This window comes from Ipomoea nil, unplaced genomic scaffold (assembly GCF_001879475.1).
Source record: "Ipomoea nil cultivar Tokyo-kokei standard unplaced genomic scaffold, Asagao_1.1 scaffold1447, whole genome shotgun sequence".
In the NCBI taxonomy this organism is placed as follows: Eukaryota; Viridiplantae; Streptophyta; class Magnoliopsida; order Solanales; family Convolvulaceae; genus Ipomoea; species Ipomoea nil.
This window is the reverse complement of record NW_017617875.1, coordinates 105,796-127,500: the sequence shown is the minus strand read 5'-3', so window position 1 is coordinate 127,500 and position 21,705 is coordinate 105,796. Positions and strand designations below refer to the sequence as shown.

Here is a 21,705-nt window from a genome sequence, read left to right as displayed (position 1 = left end):
TTTGGTAAATGTAATGGTGATAGTCATCTGTATTGTTGAAGAAGGTGTCCATGGAAATCTCCTGCCATTATTATTTGCTACACCAAAACAGTCAGTTTTCTCTGTTTCATTAAAAAATAAAATGATAGAGGGAACTAGTGGTTTTGAGCTACATAAAATGGAGATTAATAGAGGAATCAAGGAAGCCAATACCATGGAAGAACTCAATCCAATACACATCCAAATTTCAATTAAACTTACTTTCAACAGCATGTGATTGTCTAGAACTAGAAGGATTCTTGCTTGATGTTCAAGCTCAATTCACCACACTTTTGTAGCCGTGCCACTTTCCAGACTTCCAAACAAATTTCCTCCCTTAGTTCGCTTCAATCTATAAAAAGAAAGAACCCATTGCTTGTCGTTGGAAGACTATACTTTACAGCATTCTTCTTGTACCAAACAATCCAAATCTATATCTATTGCAATTTGAAAAAGGACAGTGCTATTAATTAATAGAAGAAGATTTTACTTTGTTGTCTAGTGTTTGCACAACTCACAACACTGAGGAGAAAGAATCTTAGTGGGTTTGCGGTGTATAGATCTGGAAAATATACGCGGATTGAAAAAAAAAAAATTGCCCAAATCAGACAACCGAGTCAAACGTTATGCCTTCCGAAACTTTTCCTACATTTTCAAAAAAAAAAAAAAAATCGCCGAACCGGCCGGCCGCGGAGGAGGCCGTCGAGGACATTCCTCGCGGCGGCCTCCTAGCGCCTAGCGCCTAGGAGCCGATTAATCGGCGCCCTGGCACGATTTCTGCGACACTGACAAGAAATGATTGGGGTTGCAAGAATGACCAAATATGAAGTATTGTAGTAAAAAATCATTAAACCACTGGCATGAGTGCGACTAGAACGAGGTTGTTAGGTGTCGGTGGTTTGAAGGAGACACAAGTGCGAATGGAACGCGACGGAGGCATGTGTATTACGACAATAGTACCTGCTGACGAGTGATAACTGTAGTTTGGTCATCTGGGACGATGGGTGCGACACTGTCGCTGACGAATAGAGCTTGTCAATACGGGCTGGCGGGGCAGGCCAAAAAGCGCGCTCTTTGGTGGGCCTAGGTTTTGTTGGCCCAGGCCACCCCGCCCCTGGCCTACGGGCTAGGCAGGCCCCGCCACACCACCCCCTACTTTTTCTTTTTTGTTCTTAAACAAAAATATAAACATACAAATACATATACATATACATATATATATATATATATATATATATATATATATATATATATATATATATATATATATATATATATATATATATATATATATATATATATGTATGTATGTATATATATGTATGTATATATATATATATATGGCAGATTGGCATATATAGAAGAGTATAAAAAATATATATATATACATACAAGATACTTCACATATTTCCAGTGAAGAGTAAATGGACAATCAAATACAAAAGACAAAGAAAAAGGTTCAGTTCATCTCAATTAAGTTTCCAGGCAATCCTTTTGCCGAATTCATTTCATCTCAATCAATTCCAACATATTAAGGATGAAAATTGTCACCAACTGATTCAAATCAATTTATCCTAAACTTACTTGACGAATCAAGAGTCAAAATATGCATCTGATTTTGACTATTGTAAAACCTAGGTTCAAATCCATTAACACTTGTACCTTAATTTCCTCCACTTCACTTCGGCCTTCAGTTAACACTATCCTCTCAGCCAAAATAAATGGCAGATTGGAAGAGGGGCAGCTGCGCAGCGGTCTGTGGAGCTCCGGTCGCTGGTTCGGTGTTCCTACCTGTTTCCTTTTTTGAGCCATCCTTGTGTTCATGGGTCGATGTTATTTTGTATCCTTACCTTGATGTGATAAGCGGAGGGGGAGTTTCTTTAAACAAGTGAGGGAGGGTTATGTGTAGGTTTCACAGTCTCACCGCGCGTCCTAAGGTTCCTGAGTCCCATGTTCCTGAATACTTAGAGTCCAAGCCTATTGTCTTTAAAATCTAGTCTTAAGAGTCTTATCCTAGGGTCAAACTTAGGCTCTGATACCAACTGTAACACCAAGAAATTTTTCAACTTTTAAGACTTATATAATAAAGGTAAATTCTCATTAAATCCCAAAACATAATATAAAGAGTACGGGGTGCTATGCCACACCTGAGCTAGAGAACTCAGGTGCACAGGCTAACTAACTAATAATGTAAATGCATAACCGTGGCACGCAGGCCGAAAGGGAAACTATCTACTTCTACGCTCCAAGACTCTAGCGCGCTCCAGCGTCTATTCCTCTGTGCCTGAAAGCCAAATATATCTGTTCAGCGAGAGATGCTGGTAACCCACTCCAACGCGTTGAAATACAATACGTATAGGCATATATATAGATATAAGAAAAACCATTTCGAAGCATGAAGATATATCCTAAGTGACTCTAGCTTTTAAAACAGGGAATAGACTCGACAGATAGGGATAAGCACAGTCAACAGTCATATAATTCACAAGCATAGGGAACAGACTCGACAGATAGAGATAAGCACAGGCAATAGTCATAACCAAGCATATACGGTTTACTAGCATGTATCCTATGGTCACGCTTTTATAACATTCGTAACATCAAACCAAGCCTAGTGGATCGGCTGACCAAAACAGCACGATTCATTGCCATGAAGGAAACTTGGACAATGACGCAACTAGCCCAAGCCTACATAAACCGAGTGGTGAAATACCACGGAGTCCCCCGAAACATTGTGTCCGATAGAGATTCCAGATTCCTCTCACAATTCTGGAAATCACTACAATCAGCATTGGGAACGCACCTAAAACTAAGCACAGCCTTTCACCCCACCACAGACGGCCAAACCGAGAGAACCATCCAAACCCTCGAGGACATGCTAAGAGCCTGCACACTAGACTTCCGAGGGACGTGGGAAGAACACCTAGACCTCATCGAGTTCTCATACAACAACAGCTACCACGCGAGCATTCGCATGGCGCCCTACGAAGCACTGTATGGTCAGAAATGTAGAACCCCATTATGTTGGGAAAATATGGTCAACCCGGTAACACTGGGCCCCCAATACCTACAAGACACCATAGCTAAAGTCAAACACATCCAGGAAAGGATGAAGGCCGCCCAAGACCGCCAGAAGTCTTACGTCGACCTAAAGAGGAAACAAGCCGAAATTCAACCTCGGGGAAGAGGTCTGGCTAAGGATCTCGCCCACACGATGAGTAATGAGGTTCGGAAGAAAAGGAAAACTCAGCCCCCGGTTCATCGGTCCTTACGAAATCGTGGAGAAAATCGGGGACTTGGCCTACCGCCTCGCCTTACCCATCGAACTAGAACGAGTACACAACGTGTTCCACGTATCTCAGCTAAAGAAATACATACACGATCCAAGCCACGTACTCCAACACGAGACCATAGACCTCGACGAGTCACTAGTATACGAAGAGAAACCCGTAAGAATCCTGGACACCAAGACAAGAAATACCCGGAACCGAGTCACAGAAATGGTGAAAGTCCTCTGGACCAACCATGGGACCGAGGAAGCAACATGGGAACTTAAGGACACGATGAAGGAGCGGTATCCCGAACTGTTCACTCCAGGTAACTAAGAGAAAACCTTTTTCACCAAGGGCCAAGCTTCAGGGACGAAGCTTCCTGTTAAGGGGGGGAGAGTGTAACACCCCGTGTTACGAATCCTAAAACCAATTAATTAATTAAATAATAGCCCAAGAGAAAGAATAAATTATAATGATTAATTAGGGAAAAAGGCCCACCGTAGCCCATGGGCCCTCCTATATAAACCCAACCCCTAATCCCAATAGGATTAGACCCTAAATAAGATCCCTAGATCTATAAATAGGGAACTTAGGAAGCACAAAGAACTCCTCCCACAAGTCTAACGCCCCACCACCCCAAAAGAGCTCCAAGAATCCCCTTAGGAGAAATCAAGAAAGCAAGGAAGCTTAAAGAAAGATCCTTCATAGCCAAGGAATTAATTAAGGCTAAGAGGTAACCCATGTCTCAACAAAACCTATTTTCATAGTTAAGATTCCCCCTTAGGGTTTCCCCATATTATTGTGTATTAATGATTGGTGATGATTATTATTAATGATTGATATAATGATTCCATGAGGAATCTTGATAATCTTGATGTTGGGAGATTCTTGATCATTATGGTGTTCTTGATGCTTACATGGGGATCTTGATGATTATTTGGAATTCTTGATGATTATGTGATGTTCTTGATAATTGTGTGTTGTTCTTGATGCTTATGCGTTATTCTTACCGAATCTTGTAATTAGAAGACGAACCGTATTCTTGTTGATATAAAAGTGATTAGAACCCTAGGTTGTATCGTATGATATTATTCTTGGTTTATCGGGTGGGGAAATCGCATGTTTGGGTGTTGATTATGTTTAGAAAAGCATGATAGGTTATGTGCCGTTGGTTTCTCGTATTTGATCCGTTAATTGTCTACGTGTTGTCGTTAATTGCGTTGTAAAGTGTCTAAGCATGGTTTCGGGTTCCATAACGGTTCCCGGGGCGAAATTATGTGATAAGAGTCAGTGGGGGGTAGGTGGGGGGTGGGGACCCGCCACCTACCCACGGCCGGAAATAGTATATCCGGCAGCGGGCAGCCGGCGGGCGGGCAGCTGCCCGCCGGTGACCCGCTGCCCGGAACAGTGAGTCCGGCGGGCAGCCGGCGGGTGGCCCCCCCACCCACCGGCTACCCGCTGGAAATTCCCCCAACTTGGGATCCCGGCTTCCCCGTTTGATGTTCCCCGTTCCCCGTGGTGTCCCAACGGACTCCGTTTATCGTGCCTATGTCTAGTTTGATGTTTCGGGTACCGTTCGTAGGTTTATGAGTCTGTTATATTGCATGCTAGTTGAATTGGTATCCCGTTGACCTAGGTGGAAAAAGTATGAACCCCTTAGGACTATTCTTAGTAAGTGATGGATCACGCATAGGTTTTGTTATACGCTTTCTCCCCCTTCCTAATGTGTAATGTGGGTTGCATGTGCTTGCTATGTGTTATGTGTGTGTTACCCCAATTCGGTTGCGATCGGATTGGTTATCCTGAGCTGCGGTTCTGAAGCTGGCTGCGGTCAGATTGATACTCTTGGGCTGCGGTCCACCGTTTGGTTGCGATCAAACGTTTCTATACGAGCTGCGGTTCGTCCTTTTTCCTGGCTGCGGTCAGATGACATTCTCTTGGGCTGCGGTCCACTGTTTGGTTGCGATCAAACACTATGATGAGCTGCGGTTCATCGGTCGGTTGCGATCGACCCCTCCGTGTTGCGATACGGGGCAGGGTGCTGCGGGGCCGTGTCAGAGCTATATGCGCTGACCCTCATGTATGGGCATGCGATTGGTCCCGTGGCGCCAACAAAGTGTGCTATGTGTTATGATATGGATGAGTGGTGATCATGAGTGTCTTGGGGGGATGTGACTATGGGATTTATATTGGGGATTGTTCATGTTGGGTTATGATCACTGTTATGCCTTGCCTTATCTACCTTATCTGTTGTGAATTGCATATGCTCGTTATAACTGTTGCTTGTGTCTGGCCTTATCTGTCGAGTCATTCCCGGTTTTAAAGCTAGAGTTCGTAGGATATATCTTCATGCTCAAAATGGTTTTCGTATATCTATATATATCTCTATATGTATTGTATTTCAACGCGTTGGAGTGGGTTACCAGCATCTCTCGCTGAACAGATATATTTGGCTTTCAGGCACCGAAGATTAAGTCACTGGAGCGCGCTAGAACTTGGAATATAGAAGTAGATAGTTTTCCTTTTTGCCCTGCGTGCCACGGTTACGTAATTACGCTTGGGTTCTCTAGCCCAGGTGTGGCATAGCACCCCATACGCTTGTATTTATTTCTTGGGATTTAATGAGATTCTACCTTTATTATAAGTTTAAAAAGTCTTAAAAATCTGGGGTGTTACACTAGGGGTTGGGTTTTTAGAGATGAGGGCCCACGGACTATGGTGGGCCTTTTCCTAATTAATTATTGTAATTTAATTCTTTCTTTGGATAATTGGTTAAGTGATTAATTGGTTTTAGGGGTCGTAACATGGGGTGTTACACTTTTGGTACCTAATCTTACTGTTATATTGTAGGTTGGGTTTTGGTAAATGTAATGGTGATAGTCATCTGTATTGTTGAAGAAGGTGTCCATGGAAATCTCCTGCCATTATTATTTGCTACACCAAAACAATCAGTTTTCTCTGTTTCATTAAAGAATAAAATGATAGAGGGAACTAGTGGTTTTGAGCTACATAAAATGGAGATTAATAGAGGAAACATCAAGGAAGCCAATACCATTGAAGAACTCAATCCAATACCCATCCAAATTTCAATTAAACTTACATTCAACAGCATGTGTTTGTCTAGAACTAGAAGGATTATTGCTTGATGTTCAATCTCAATTCACCAGACTTTTGCAACCGTGCCACTTTCCAGACTTCCAAACAAATTTCCTCCCTTAGTTCACTTCAATCTACAAAAAGAAAGAACCCATTGCTTGTCGTTGGAAGACTATAATCTACAGCATTCTTCTTGTACCAAACAATCCAAATCTATATCTGTTGCAATTTGCAAAAGGCCAGTGCTATTAATTAGTAGAAGATGATTTTACTTTGCAGTCTAGTGTTTGCACAACTCACAACACTGAGGAGAAAGAATCTTAGTGGGTTTGCGGTGTATAGATCTCGAAAAAATACGCGGATTGAAAAAAAAAATTGCCAAAATCGGACAACCGAGGAAAAAGTTATGCCTTCCGAAACTTTTCCTACATTTTCTAAAAAAAAAAAAAAATCGCCGAACCGAAGAACTGGCCGGTTAGGCGGTCACCTAGCCGACCGGCTAGGCGGCCGGCCGCGGAGGAGGCCACCGAGGCCATTCCTCGCGGCGGCCTCCTAACGCCTAGTCGGCGCCTAGGCGCGATTCTTGCAACACTGGCAAAAAATGATTGGGGTTGCAAGAATGACCAAATATGAAGATTTGTATTAAAAAGTCATTAAACCACTGGCATGAATGCGACTGGAACGAGGTTGTTGTGTGTCGGTGGTTTGAAGGAGACACAAGTGCGACTGGAACGCGACGGAGACATGAGTATTATGACACTAGTACCTGCTGACGAGTGATAACTGTAGTTTGGTCATCTGGGACGATGGGTGCGACATTGTTGCTGATGAATAGAGCTTGCCAATACGGGCTGGCGGGGCGGGCCAAAAAGCGCGCTCTTTGGTGGGCCTAGGTTTTGTTGGCCCAGGCCACCCCGCCCCTGGCCTAAGGGCTAGGCAGGCCCCGCCACACCAACCCCTACTTTTTCTTTTTTGTTCTTAAACAGAAATATAAACATACAAATATATATATATATATATATATATATATATATATATATATATATATATATATATATATATATATATATATATATATATATTACGACACTAGTACCTGGAACGCGACGGAGGCATGAGTATTACGACACTAGTACCTGCTGACGAGTGATAACTGTAGTTTGGTCATCTGGGACGATGGGTGCGACATTGTCGCTGATGAATAGAGCTTGTCAATACGGGCTGGCGGGGCGGGCCAAAAAGCGCGCTCTTTGGTGGGCCTAGGTTTTGTTGGCCCAGGCCACCCCGCCCCTGGCCTACGGGCTAGGCAGGCCCCGCCACACCACCCCCTACTTTTTCTTTTTTGTTCTTAAACAGAAATATAAACATACAAATATATATATATATATATATATATATATATATATATATATATATATATATATATATATATATATATATATATATATGTATGTATGTATATATATGTATGTATATATATATATATATGGCAGATTGGCATATATAGAAGAGTATAAAAAATATATATATATACATACAAGATACTTCACATATTTCCAGTGAAGAGTAAATGGACAATCAAATACAAAAGACAAAGAAAAAGGTTCAGTTCATCTCAATTAAGTTTCCAGGCAATCCTTTTGCCGAATTCATTTCATCTCAATCAATTCCAACATATTAAGGATGAAAATTGTCACCAACTGATTCAAATCAATTTATCCTAAACTTACTTGACGAATCAAGAGTCAAAATATGCATCTGATTTTGACTATTGTAAAACCTAGGTTCAAATCCATTAACACTTGTACCTTAACTTCCTCCACTTCACTTCGGCCTTCAGTTAACACTATCCTCTCAGCCAAAATAAATGGCAGATTGGAAGAGGGGCAGATGCGCGACGGTCTATGGAGCTCCGGTCGCTGGTTCACGGTGGACGGAAGCAACGGTCTGTGGAGCAAACAGTCGTTGGTTGAATGCGGAAGCCGGCGGCGACCTCTAGTTCGCGGTCGCCTGTACTCTACATGCAACGAATGGCAGATTGGTAAGAAACCAAAAAGGAGAGATTGAGATGCGAGAGTTATAGATTTATAATCCATAGAGCTAATAAATAGAATAGAATAAATATATAAAAGAAAAATTAGGGGAATAAAACTAACTTGGATAGATAAGAAGTGATCGGCGATACGGACCCAGAAGAAAAAACAAAGCAGTGAGGGCCAAGAAGATGGGAGAGAAGAAGGCGTCTGGATGAAAGTGATTATTATACTAGACTAGATTCCTAAGTTTTTCAAAGATAGATTAAAATGACGAGAGAATCAAGTCCTTTGTTAAGCACAGTGATCGAAGAGTATGTTGTGAACTGGAGAGAGCTTAAACGCGGATCGGAAATGGCATTGGAATGCCGGAGAGAATCTCCGGGAAGGCCGGAAGCGGTAACTCCGGTATGCCAAAAGCTTTCACGCACAGCGCAAATGAATGAAAGATGGATAGGGGCAAAAGTGACATTTTCACATAGCGGTGAGGTTAAAATCGTAAATATCCCAGTCATCTCTTGTTTTATCCCGAATCCGGGAATTCTCAATACCTACGTCATCCTCTTTTCTATCTCACGAATCCAAGAGCTATGAGACTGCTGGAAGCAATTGTGGCGACGCTTCCGCCGCCTTCCTCCACCCCTGATGCTGCCGGAGACGGCAGCGGCAGCGGAGGAAAGTGGTTTCACGGATGGCTAATGGATTGCCAAGGGCTGTGGCATAACCTGCTGCTCATACTGCCATCTGCTCTCTTCCTCATATACTTGGCTTCTCAAGCAAAGAAGAACTATCCGAAGATTTTGAACGGACGATCGCATATCATAACTGCACTTTACGGATTTCTCTGGCTCGTTTGCATCCTTAATCTGGCTTGGTGCTCACTTCAGGTTCTCTTTTTCTCTCTCTCTCTTTTGGTACCAAATATTACTGTTATATTGTAGGTTGGGTTTTGGTAAATTTAATGGTGATAGTCATCTGTATTGTTGAAGAAGGTGTCCATGGAAATCTCCTGCCATTATTATTTTCTACACCAAAACAGTCAGTTTTCTCTGTTTCATTAAAGAATAAAATGATAGAGGGAACTAGTGGTTTTGAGCTACATAAAATGGAGATTTATAGAGGAAACATCAAGGAAGCCAATACCATGGAAGAACTCAATCCAATACCCATCCAAATTTCAATTAAACTTACTTTCAACAGCATGTGTTTGTCTAGAACTAGAAGGATTCTTGCTTGATGTTCAAGCTCAATTGACCAGACGTTTACAACCGTGCCACTTTCCAGACATCCAAACAAATTTCCTCCCTTAGTTTGCTTCAATCTATAAAAAGAAAGAACCCATTGCTTGTCGCTGGAATACTATACTCTACACCATTCTTATTGCATTTCGGGCAAGGAAAGCTTCTGGCGCTAGTGTCGTTGTTTCCCAGGGGTGGCCTTTGGTTGGTCAGGTTACTCGGTCTTGTGTTGGTGTCGTTTCTTGCCCTTTTTACCGGTGGTGCCCCCCCTCCGGTGTTCCTCTTTCGTATTTGTTCCTGAACCCTGCGTTGGAGTAGTTGGATTCGGTAGAGGTTAGCGGCACTGGAGTAAGCCTCGTTGAGAGTCCGAGGTCTGCTTACCACCAGTGCTTTTCGGGCTTCAAAGTTGAGGCCCGATACGAACCTCTCTATTTTGGATTCCTCGGTGGGGACTAGTTCTGGTGCGAAGCGTGCTAGTTCAAGGAATCGTTTGTGGTATTCCACGACGGTAGCTGTCCCTTGTTTCAAATGGAGAAACTCCTCATACATGGATGTTTTTACGTGTGTTGGATAGAATCACTCTCGTAGTCGCGTTTTGAGGTTTTCCCAGTTGAACCCCGGTTCTTGTTGGTAAGTGGGACCCTCGTGGATCCACCAAAGATCGGCCTCGTGTCCGAAGTATAACGAGGCTATCTCCACGCGACGTTCTTCTGGGCATTCTACTAGCCCGAGAATTTTGTCGAGGGTCCGGATCCATTCTTCCAGGATTACGGGGTCCTCTTCTCCTGAGAACGTGGGCGGTCGATGGTTTGAGACTTGTCGGGCAATGTCTGAGTTCGCGTTCGATGGCGGTGGTGGGGGCCTGTTGTTGCGGAGAGCTACGTCGCTTAGTGCTTGGGCGACTTGCGTTAGTTGTTGTAGTGTTTGGGTTAGGGGGTCGTGTGCGGTGGGTTCTGGAGTTCTTGATTGTCTTCTGTTGGGTGCCATGCTGTCGTCTTCCTGGGTCAATGTTTATAAGGACATTAAATTGGGGCTTGGTGTCCCTCTTTTGACACGTTAAGCGGGGGAAAGTTTTCTTCAGATGAGGGAGGAATAAAGTGAGGGGAGGTTGTGTGTAGGTTTCACAATCTCACCGCGCGTCCTAAGATTTCTGAGTCCTATGTTCCTAAATACCTAGAGTTCAAGCCTGATGTCCTAAAGTTCGGTCTTAAGAGTCTTCTCCTAGGGTCAAACTTAGGCTCTGATACCAACTGTAACACCCTAGATTTTCAAGACTTTTAAAACTTATATAATAAAGGTAGAATCTCATTAAATCCCAAAATACGATACAAAGAGTACGAGGTGTTATGCCACACCTGAGCTGGAGAACTCAGGTGCACAGGCTAACTAACTAATATCCTTAGTAAAGAGAATGCATAACATGGCACGCAGGCCGAAAGGAAAACTATCTACTTCTATGCTCCACGATTCTAGCGCGCTCCAGTGTCTACTCTTCTGTGCCTGAAAGCCAAATATATCTGTTCAGCGAGAGATGCTGGTAACCCACTCCAACGCGTTGAAATACAATACACATAGATATATACATAGTTATACAAAAAACCATTTCGAAGCATGAAGATATATCCTAAGAGACTCTAGCTTTCAAAACAGGGAATAGACTCAACAGATAGGGCTTAGCACAGTCAACGGACCTAATCAAGCATAAACAATTCACAAGCATAGGGAAACAGGCAAGGCAGATAAAGATAAGCACAGTTAATATCCATAACCCAACATATACGATTCTCGGCATAAATCCCAAAGTCACCTCCCGAGACACTCATAACAACAACTCATCCATATCTCATCACATAGCACACTTTGTTGGCGCCACAGGACCAATCGCATGCCCATACATGAGGGTAAGCGCATATAGCTCTGACACGGCCCCGCAGCACCCTGCCCCGTATCGCAACACGGAGGGGTCGATCGCAACCGACCGATGAACCGCAGCTCATCATAGTCTGATCGCAACCGAACAGTAGACCGCAGCCCAAGAGTATGTCATCTGACCGCAGCCAGGAAAATAAACCGCAGCTCATATAGAACGTTTGATCGCAACCAAACAGTGGACCGCAGCCCTATATAATATTTATATACCTGACCGATCGCAACCGGCCTGGTTAACAGTCAGTATGGTTCTCAACCCATCCAACTGCCCGTATAACCAATTTGATCGCAACCAAATTGGGGTAACATGCACACATAACACATAGCAAGTACATGCAGCTCACATTAGCACATTGGGAAGGGGGAAGAAATCGTATAACGAAACCTATGCGTGGTCATCCACATACTAAGAATAATCCTAAGGGGTTCATACTTCTCATACCTAGGTCAACGGGATACCGATTTACTAGCATGCAATATATATATAAGACTTATTCAATCTACGAATGGTACCCGAACATCAAACTAGACATAGGCACGATGGGCGGAGTCCGTTGGGACGCCACGGGGGTCAGGGGAACATCAAACAGGGAAGCCGGAAACCCGAGGTAGGGTATTTTCCAGCGGGTAGCCGGTGGGTGAGGGTTCACCCGCCGGCTGCCCGCCGGTGGCGTGACTCCGGGCAGCGGGTGCCCGGCGGGCAGCTGCCCGCTGCCGGCGTTGCCCAAATGGGCTGCGGGTAGGTGGCGGGTCCCCTACCCCCACCTAACCCCCACTGACTCTTTCATCACAAAAACGCCCCGGGAACCTTTGTGGAACCCGAAACCATGCTTAGACACTTTTAAGCACAATTGATAACAACACGTAGACAATTAACTAATCAAAAGCAAGAAATATACGGCACATATCCTATCATGCTTTTCTAAACATAATTAACACCCAAACATGCGAATTCCCACCCAATACATCAAGAATAACTCCGTGCAAGTTTCACGATACAACCTAGGGCTCTAGACATAATCCATTTAACAAGAACGTAATTCATCTTTTAACATCAAGAACAATCAAGAATAGCACATAATCATCAAGAATCTATGTTTCATCAAGAATCACACAATCATCAAGAATCTCTTTTCATTATCAAGATTATCAAGTTCACCCATGAAATCATAACACCAATCATCAAGATCAATATAACGAATCATCAATACACAAGAATATGGGGAAAGCCTAAGGGGGGAATCATAGCTATGAAAATAGGTTTTGTTGAGACATGGGTTACCTCTTAGCCTTAATTAATTCCTTGGCTATGAAGGGTTTTTCTTTAATCTTTCTTCTTTCTTGATTTCTCCAAGGGGAATTCTTGGAATTCTTGGTGTGGTGAGAGATTATGGTGGTGGGGGGTTCTAGGTGCCTCTTAAGTCCCCTATTTATATAACTAGGAGTCCTAATTAGGAACTAATATTATAGGCTTGCTAATTCTAATCCTTTTAGGGCTAGGGGTTGGGTTTTAGGGGTGAGGGCCCAGGGGCTATGGTGGGCCTTTTCCTAGTTAATTATTGTAATTTAATTCTTTCTTTTGGCAAGTGGTTAAATGATTAATCGGTTTTAGGGGTCGTAACACGGGGTGTTACAATGCGAGAGTTATAGATTTATAATCCATAGAGCTAATAAATAGAATAAAATAAATATATGAAAAAAATTAGGGGAATAAAACGAACCTGGATAGATAAGAAGTGATCGGCGATACGGACCCAGAAGAAAAAACAAAGCAGTGAGGGCCAAGAAGATGGGAGAAAAGAAGGCGTCTCGGTGAAGGTGATTATTATACTAGACTAGATTCCTAAGTTTTTAAAAGATAGATTAAAATGACGAGAGAATCAAGTCCTTTGTTAAGCACAGTGATCGAAGAGTATGTTGTGAACTGGAGAGAGCTTAAACGCGGATCAAAAATGGCGATTGAATGCCGGAGAGAATCTCCGGGAAGGCCGGAAGTGGTAACTCTGGTATGCCAAAAGCTTTCACGCACATCGCAAATGAATGAAAGATGGATAGGGGAAAAAGTGACATTTTCACAAAACGGTGAGGTTAAAATCGTAAATATCCCAGTCAACTCTTGTTTTCTCCCGAATCCGGAAATTCTCAATACCTACGTCATCCTCTTTTCTGTCTCACGAATCCAAGAGCTATGAGACTGTTGGAAGCAACTGTGGTGGCGTTTCCGCCGTCTTCCTCCACCCCTGATGCTGCCGGAGACGGCAGCGGCAGCGGAGGAAAGTGGTTTCACGGATGGCTAATGGATTGCCACGGGCTGTGGCATAACCTGCTGCTCATACTGCCATCTGCTCTCTTCCTCATATACTTGGCTTCTCAAGCAAAGAAGAACTATCCGAAGATTTTGAACGGACGATCGCATATCATAACTGCACTTTACGGATTTCTCTGGCTCGTCAGCATCCTTAATCTGGCCTGGTGCTCACTTCAGGTTCTCTCTCTCTCTCTCTCTCTTTTGGTACCTAATCTTACTGTTATATTGTAGGTTGGGTTTTGGTAAATGTAATGGTGATAGTCATCAGTATTGTTGAAGACGGTGTCCATGGAAATCTCCTGCCATTATTATTCGCTACACCAAAACAGTCAGTTTTCTCTGTTTCATTAAAGAATAAAATTATAGAGGGAACTAGTGGTTTTGAACTACATAAAATGGAGATTAATAGAGGAAACATCAAGGAAGCCAATACCATGGAAGAACTCAATCCAATACCCATCAAAATTTCAATTAAACTTACTTTCAACAGCATGTGTTTGTCTAGAACTAGAAGGATTCTTGCTTGATGTTCAAGCTCAATTCACCAGACTTTTACAACCGTGCCACTTTCCAGACTTCCAAACAAATTTCCTCCCTTAGTTCGCTTCAATTTATAAAAAGAAAGAACCCATTGCTTGTCATTGGAAGACTATACTCTACAGCATTCTTCTTGTACCAAACAATCCAAATCTATATCTGTTGCAATTTGCAAAAGGCCAGTGCTATTAATTAATAGAAGAAGAATTTACTTTGCTATCTAGTGGTTGCACAACTCACAACACTGAGGAGAAAGAATCTTAGTGGGTTTGCGGTGTATAGATCTCGAAAAAATACGCGGATTGAAAAAAAAAATTGCCCAAATCGGAAAACCGAGTCAAAAGTTATGCCTTCCGAAACATTTCTGACATTTTCAAAAAAAAAAAAAAAAAAAAATCGCCGAACCGCCGAATCGGCCTGCCGCGGAGGAGGCCATTCCTCGCGGCGGCCTACTAGCGCCTAGGCGCCGATTAATCGGCGCCCTGGCTCGATTTCTTCAACACTGACAAGAAATGATTGGGGTTGCAAGAATGACCAAATATGAAGTACTGTAGTAAAAAAGTATTACAACACTGGCATGAGTGCGACTGGAACGAGGTTGTTGAGTGTCGGTGGTTTGAAGGAGACACAAGTGCGACTGGAACGCGGCGGAGGCATGAGTATTACGACACTAGTACCTGCTGGCGAGTGATAACTGTAGTTTGGTCATCTGGGACGATGGGTGCGACACTGTCGCTGATGAATAGAGCTTGTCAATACGGGCTGGCGGGGCGGGCCAAAAAGCGCGCTCTTTGGTGGGCCTAGGTTTTGTTGGCCCAGGCCACCCCGCTCCTGGCCTACGGGCTAGGCAGGCCCCGCCACACCACCCCCCACTTTTTCTTTTTTGTTCTTAAACAGAAATATAAACATACAAATGTATATATATATATATATATATATATATATATATATATATATATATATATATATATATATATATATATATATATATATATATATATATATATATATATATATATGGCAGATTGGCATATATAGAAGAGTATAAAAAATATATAAATATATACAAGATACTTCACATTTTTCCAGTGAAGAGTAAATGGACAATCAAATACAAAAGACAAAGAAAAAGGTTCAGTTAATCTCAATTAAGTTTCCAGGCAATCCTTTTGCCGAATTCATTTCATCTCAATCAATTCCAACATATTAAGGATGAAAATTGTCACCAACTGATTCAAATCAATTTATCCTAAACTTACTTGACGAATCAAGATTCAAAATATGCATCTGATTTTGACTATTGTGAAACCTAGGTTCAAATCCATTAACACTTGTACCTTAACTTCCTCCACTTCACTTCGGCCTTCAGTTAACACTATCCTCTCAGCCAAAATAAATGGCAGATTGGAAGAGGGGCAGCTGCGCGGCGGTCTGTGGAGCTCCGGTCGCTGGTTCACGGTGGACGGAAGCGACGATTTGTGTAGCAAACAGCCGTTGGTTCACTGCGGAAGGCAGTGGCAGCCTCTGGTTCGCGGTCGCCTGTACTCTGCAGGCAACGAACGGCAGGTCGGGAAGAAACCAAGAAGGAAAGAGTGAGATGCGAGAGTTATAGATTTATAATCCATAGAGCTAATAAATAGAATAGAATAAATATATAAAAGAAAAATTTAGGGAATAAAACGAACCTGGATAGATAAGAACTGATTGGCGATACGGACCCAGAAGAAAAAACAAAGCAGTGAGGGCCAAGAAGATGGGAGAGAAGAAGGCGTCTGGGTGAAAGTGATTATTATACTAGACTAGATTCCTAAGTTTTTCAAAGATAGATTAAAATGACGAGAGAATCAAGTCCTTTGTTAAGCACAGTGATCGAAGAGTATGTTGTGAACTGGAGAGAGCTTAAACGCTGATCGAAAATGGCGTTGGAATGCCAGAGAGAATCTCCGGGAAGGCCGGAAGCGGTAACTCCGGTATGCCAAAAGCTTTCACGCACAGCGCAAATGAATGAAAGATGGATAGGGGCAAAAGTGACATTTTCATAAAACGGTCAGGTTAAAATCGTAAATATCCCAGTCAACTCTTGTTTTCTCCCGAATCCGAGAATTCTCAATACCTACGTCATCCTCTTTTCTGTCTAACGTATCCAAGAGCTATGAGACTGTTGGAAGCAATTGTGGCGGCGCTTCCGCCGTCTTCCTCCACCCCTGATGCTGCCGGTGTAACACCCCGTGTTACGACCCCTAAAACCAATTAATCATTTAACCAATTATCCAAAGAAAGAATTTAATTACAATAATTAATTAGGAAAAGGCCCACCATAGTCCGTGGGCCTCACCTCTAAAAACCCAACCCCTAGTCCTAAAAGGAATAGAGTTAGCAAGCCTATAGTATTTGGGCCCTAATTAGGACTCTTATATCTATAAGTAGGGGACATAGAAGGCACCTAAAACCCACACCACAATAATCTCTCCCCACACAAGGAGCTCCAAGAATTCCCCTAGGAGAAATCAAGAAAGAAGGAAGACTTAGAGAAAGACCCTTCATAACCAAGGAAATTAATTAAGGCTAAGAGGTAACCCATGTCTCAACAAAACCTATTTTCTTAGCTATAATCTCTCTCTCTTAGGCATCCTCCTATATTCTTGTGTCTTGATGAATTGTTATGATATTGATGATGTGATCTTGATAATTGGTGATATGGTTTTATCTTGATAATCTTGATGATGATAAGGGTTTCTTGATGATTGTGTAATGTTCTTGATGAATCTTGATATTTCTTGATATTAAAAGATGGGTTACGTTCTTGATGATTTAATTGTGATTAGAGCCCTAGGGTGTAACGTGAAACTCGTATGGTGTTATTCTTAATGTATTGGGTGGGAATTCGCATGTTTGGGTGTTAATTATGTTTAGAAAGCATGGTAGGATAGGTGCCGCATGTTTCTCGCTTTTGATCCGTTAATTGTCTACGTGTTGTCATCAATTGCTTTTAAAGGTGTCTAAGCATGGTTTCAGGTTCCACAAAGGTTCTTGAGACGTTATTTGTGAAAAAGAGTCAGTGGGGTTAGGTGGGGGTAGGGGACCCGCCACCTACCCGCGGCCAGGTTTAACGTCGCCGGCAGCGGGCAGCCGGCGGGTGACCCTTCACCCACAGGCTGCCCGCTGGAAATTCCCCCGCCTCGGGATTCCAGCTTCCCCGTTTGATGTTCCCCCGACCCCCGTGGTGTCCCAACGGGCCCCGTCCATCGTGCCTATGTCTAGTTTGATGTTCGGGTACCATTCGTAGGTTGAATAAGTCTTATATATATATTGCATGCTAGTTGGATTGGTATCCCGTTGGCCTAGGTGTAAGAAGTATGAACCCCTTAAGAGTATTCTTAGTATGTGGATGATCACGAATAGGTTTCGTTATACGATTTCTCCCCCTTCCCAATGTGTCAATGTGGGTTGCATGTGTTTGCTATGTGTTATGTGTGCATGAAACCCCAATTTGGTTGCGATCAAATTGGTTATTCCTGATCTGCAGTTCAGAAGCTGGCTGCGGTCAGATTTACACTCTCGGGCTGCGGTCCACCGTTTGGTTGCGATCAAACGTTTTACATGAGCTGCGGTTCATATTCCTGGCTGCGGTCAGATGACTACTCTTGGGCTGCGGTCCACTGTTTGGTTGCGATCAAACATTATGATGAGCTGTGGTTCATCGGTCGGTTGCGATCGACCCCTCCGTGTTGCGATACGGGCAGGGTGCTGCGGGGCCATGTCAGAGCTATATGCGCTGACCCTCATGTATGGGCATGCGATTGGTCCTGTGGCGCCATCAAAGTGTGCTATGTGATGAGATATGGATGGCTTGATGTTATGAATATTATGAAAGCGTGACCATAGGATACATGCTAGTAAACTGTATATGCTTGGTTATGACTATTGGTTGTGCTTATCTCTATCTGTCGAGTCTGTTCCCTATGCTTGTGAATTGTATGACTGTTGGCTGTGCTTATCCCTATCTGTCGAGTCTATGCCCTGTTTTATAAAGCTAGAGTCTCCTAGGATATATCTTCATGCTTCGAAATGGTTTTTTCTTATATCTATGTATATATCTATATGTACTGTATTTCAACGCGTTGGAGTGGGTTACCAGCATCTCTCGCTGAACAGATATATTTGGCTTTCAGGCACAGAGGAGTAGACACTGGAGCGCGCTAGAGTCTTGGAGCGTCGAAGTAGATAGTTTCCCTTTCGGCCTGTGTGCCATGCTTATGCATTTACATGATTGAGGACATTAGTTAGTTAAGCCTGTGCACCTGAGTTCTCTAGCTCAGGTGTGGCACAGCACCCCGTACTCTTTATGTTATGTTTTGGGATTTAATGAGAATTTACCTTTATTATATAAGTCTTAAAAGTTGAAAAATCTCGGGGTGTTACAGCCGGAGACGGCAGTGGCAGCGGAGGAAAGTGGTTTCACGGATGGCTAATGGATTGCCATGGGCTGTGGCATAACCTGCTGCTCATACTGTCGTCTGCTGTCTTCCTCATATACTTGGCTTCTCAAGCGAAGAAGAACTATCCGAAGTTTTTGAATGGACGATCGCATATCATAACCGCACTCTACGAATTTCTCTAGCTCGTCAGCATCCTTAATCTGGCCTGGTGCTCACTTCAGGTTCTCTCTATCTCTCTCTCTCTCTCTCTCTCTCTCTCTCTCTCTCTCTCTCTTGGTACCTAATCTTACTGTTAAATTGTAGGTTGGGTTTTGGTAAATGTAATGGTGATAGTCATCTGTATTGTTGAAGAAGGTGTCCATGGAAATCTCCTGCCATTATTATTTGCTATACCAAAACAGTCAGTTTTCTCTGTTTCATTAAAGAATAAAATGATAGAGGGAACTAGTGGTTTTGAGCTACATAAAATGGAGATTAATAGAGGAAACATCAAGGAAGCCAATACCATGTAAGAACTCAATCCAATACCCATCCAAATTTCAATTAAACTTACTTTCAACAGCATGTGATTGTCTAGAACTAGAAGGATTCTTGCTTGATGTTCAAGCTCAATTCACCAGACTTTTGCAACCGTGCCACTTTCCAGACTTCCAAACAAATTTCCTCCCTTAATTCGCTTCAATATATAAAAAGAAAGAACCCATTGCTTGTCGTTGGAAGACTATACTCTACAGCATTCTTCTTGTACCAAACAATCCAAATCTATATCTGTTGCAATTTGCAAAAGGCCAGTGCTATTAATTAATAGAAGAAGATTTTACTTTGCTGTCTAGTGTTTGCATAACTCACAACACTGAGGAGAAAGAATCTTAGTGGGTTTGTTGTGTATAGATCTCGAAAAAATACGTGGATTGAAAAAAAAAAAATTGCCCAAATCGGACAACGGAGTCAAAAGTTATGTCTTCCGAAACTTTTCCGACATTTTCAAAAAATAAAAATAAAATAAAAAAATTCGCCGAACCGCCGAACCGGCCGGCCGCCGAGGCCATTCCACGCGGCGGCCTCCTAGCGCCCAGCGCCTAGGCGCCGATTAATCGGTGCCTAGAGCCTAGGCGTCGAATAATCGGCGCTTAGGCGCGATTTTTGCAACACTGGCAAGAAATGATTGGGGTTGCAAGAATGACCAAATATGAAGTATTGTAGTAAAAAATCATTAAACCACTGCCATGAGTGCGACTGGAACGCGACGGAGGCATGAGTATTACGACACTAGTACCTGCTGACGAGTGATAACTGTAGTTTGGTCATCTGGGACGATGGGTGCGACATTGTCGCTGATGAATAGAGCTTGTCAATACGGGCTGGCGGGGCGGGCCAAAAAGCGCGCTCTTTGGTGGGCCTAGGTTTTGTTGGCCCAGGCCAGCCCGCCCCTGGCCTACGGGCTAGGCAGGCCCCGCCACACCACCCCCTACTTTTTCTTTTTTGTTCTTAAACAGAAATATAAACATACAAATATATATATATATATATATATATATATATATATATATATATATATATATATATATATATATATATATATATGTATATATGGAAGATTGGCATATATAGAAGAGTATAAAAATATATATATATATATATACATACAAGATACTTCACATATTTCCAGTGAAGAGTAAATGGACAATCAAATACAAAAGACAAAGAAAAAGGTTCAGTTAATCTCAATTAAGTTTCCAGGCAATCCTTTTGCCGAATTCATTTCATCTCAATCAATTCCAACATATTAAGGATGAAAATTGTCACCAACTGATTCAAATCAATTTATTCTAAACTTACTTGACGAATCAAGAGTCAAAATATGCATCTGATTTTGACTATTGTGAAACCTAGGTTCAAATCCATTAACACTTGTACCTTAACTTCCTCCACTTCACTTCGGCCTTCAGTTAACACTATCCTCTCAGCAAAAATAAATGGCAGATTCGAAGAGGGGCAGCTGCGCGGCGGTCTGTGGAGCTCCGGTCGCTGGTTCACGGTGGACGAAAGCGACGGTCTGTGGAGCAAACAGTCGTTGGTTCAATGCGGAAGGCGGCGGCAACCTCTGGTTCGCAGTCGCCTATACTCTGCAGGCAACGAACGGCAGATTGGGAAGAAACCAAGAAGGAGAGAGTGAGATGCGAGAGTTATAGATTTATAATCCATAGAGCTAATAAATAGAATAGAATAAATATATAAATGAAAAATTAGGGGAATAAATCGAACCTGGATAGATAAGAAGTGATCGGCGATACGGACCCAGAAGAAAAAACAAAGCAGTGAGGGCCAAGAAGATGGGAGAGAAGAAGGCGTCTGGGTGAAAATGATTATTATACTAGACTAGATTCCTAAGTTTTTCAAAGATAGATTAAAATGACGAGAGAATCAAGTCCTTTGTTAAGCACAGTGATCGAAGAGTATGCTGTGAACTGGAGAGAGCTTAAACGCGGATCGGAAATGGCGTTGGAATGCCGGAGAGAATCTCCGGGTAGGCCGGAAGTGGTAACTCCGGTATGCCAAAAGCTTTCACGCACAGCGCAAATGAATGAAAGATGGATAGGGGCAAAAGTGACATTTTCACAAAACGGTGAGGTTAAAATCGTAAATATCCCAGTCAACTCTTGTTTTCTCCCGAATCCGGGAATTCTCAATACCTACGTCATCCTCTTTTCTGTCTCACGAATCCAAGAGCTATGAGACTGCTGGAAGCAATTGAGGCGGCGCTTCCGCCGTCTTCCTCCACCCCTGATGCTGCCGGAGACGGCAGCGGCAGCGGCAGCGGAGGAAAGTGGTTTC

General features: G+C 42.8%; 1 long non-coding RNA gene across 1 annotated transcript in view; it reads right to left on the bottom strand.

Moving 5' to 3' along the window:
- The window catches only part of LOC109188608, a 21,753-nt gene extending 73 nt beyond the window's left edge, over positions 1 to 21,680 (bottom strand). Inside the window, exons 1-2 of the long non-coding RNA XR_002055459.1 lie at positions 21,590 to 21,680; positions 3,324 to 3,326 (exon numbers count right to left, since the gene is read on the bottom strand). This is a non-coding gene — a long non-coding RNA (uncharacterized LOC109188608). The remainder of the gene's footprint in view (positions 1 to 3,323; positions 3,327 to 21,589) is intronic.
- Between the last annotated feature and the right edge of the window lie 25 nt (positions 21,681 to 21,705).